The following is a 1,570-nucleotide window of genomic DNA, read 5'->3' on the forward strand; positions in this document are numbered from 1 at the left end:
GTATGTGGGATCCGAACCCTCGGCGGGAGCGCCGCCGCACTCCCAAGCGGTGCACTATAGCCGTGCGCCACCGGGCCGGCCCAAAAACTATGTTTTAAAGAAAATAAGAATGAACACTTTGCATGTCGCCTCGAACGTTAAGCTCCATAATGCAGAGATTTGGTCTATTTTAGTCACCGATCATCCTATTACTGCCTGGGGTATGGGTGCTGTTCAATAACTTATTACTGACTTAATAAATATGTACAGCTTATTTCTTTGGGCGAGTTCAACATATGAGTTCCAAGCATCATTAGCATAGTGCATTGTCTTTCTCACTCATTCTGTAGCTCTTCCTACTACTTTCTACCTAATAATAGTTCATATTGCTTTACCTATATTAATCACATACTCCTAAGGCTAAACCTATGAGGCTGATATTGGTACTATACTATATCTAAAATCCCAAAAGAATGCCCATTGGAATCCTGCCTATAAAATCCCATGAGCTTCTGAATGAGCACAACTGCATAGGCTGATTCATGTACACGAGCTCTTTATAAACCTCCTTGAAAACTCAGTGACATGCAGCACAAATTAATTCAGAATAACACAAATCAATATAGAGAGGCTCTTCATGATGATACTCCATTTATATTTGACAACCCTTATGTAGTGTTCAGGTTAGATATATATATACATGAATTGAAATTTTATTTTAATCTCAGTAAAATAAAACATAACCAGGATGGGAATGCCTTCTGGGCAGACGATATTACATAATGCATGCCAAAGTCAAACATAAATGGATTTGTATGTTTCTATTTTTTGTATTATCCAGACCACTACTTTCCTGTACTTCCTTAAATTATAAAGAATCATTATTCATCCACTTTGTTGCTCTTTAGCTTTTAAAGTTGACACTGTGAAGCTGTGGTATCACTTTAGAGGAGATTCCTATAATGACCTCTTTGTATATTTAGGGAAAATAGTGGTAGTGAAGCCACGGTAGCAGCTATTTCCTGCCTGAATTATGTTATTGTCCACCTGCACACCAGGCCCTGTCTTTGAAATCTGTTTGGTCTAATGACCTGTAGGAAGTGATAAAATGTAAGTGACCCATCAGGGAATCATAAGGATATTCTAGGTAGGTAATGATCCTTCATCAAAGGTGTGTCCAGCCTCCTGACAAACAGTAGCCGTCCAACATCCCTGTGCCAGACACTCCCTTCCAGGATGGCTGTGGGAACTGCCAGGTGAATGGCCTTAGTGACCTCGTCCATAATACACAAAGCTTTAGAGAGAGAAATTAACCCCAAGGCTGGTGGACCCCAAATCCAGATTAGGATCAATTTTAAATTATTTTGGAATTCTTTAATTAGATCTTAAAACTTTATGTCTGTTAAGAACTCATTTAAATGTTTCATCTCCTGTTGTCCAGCTGCATCAATGTGACCAAAAGGCTCTACAATGCTTTCTGCCTGAAGAGACTAAATGGAAGGGTCAGTAAAAAAAATAGAATATTATTTCATAATTAGATAGGGATGGGTCAGTAAACAGGGTTGATCTACTTACTGTGTGACTTGAGCAA

Source organism: Galeopterus variegatus, unplaced genomic scaffold, assembly GCF_000696425.1.
Source record: "Galeopterus variegatus unplaced genomic scaffold, G_variegatus-3.0.2 Scaffold4794, whole genome shotgun sequence".
NCBI classification, from domain to species: domain Eukaryota; kingdom Metazoa; phylum Chordata; class Mammalia; order Dermoptera; family Cynocephalidae; genus Galeopterus; species Galeopterus variegatus.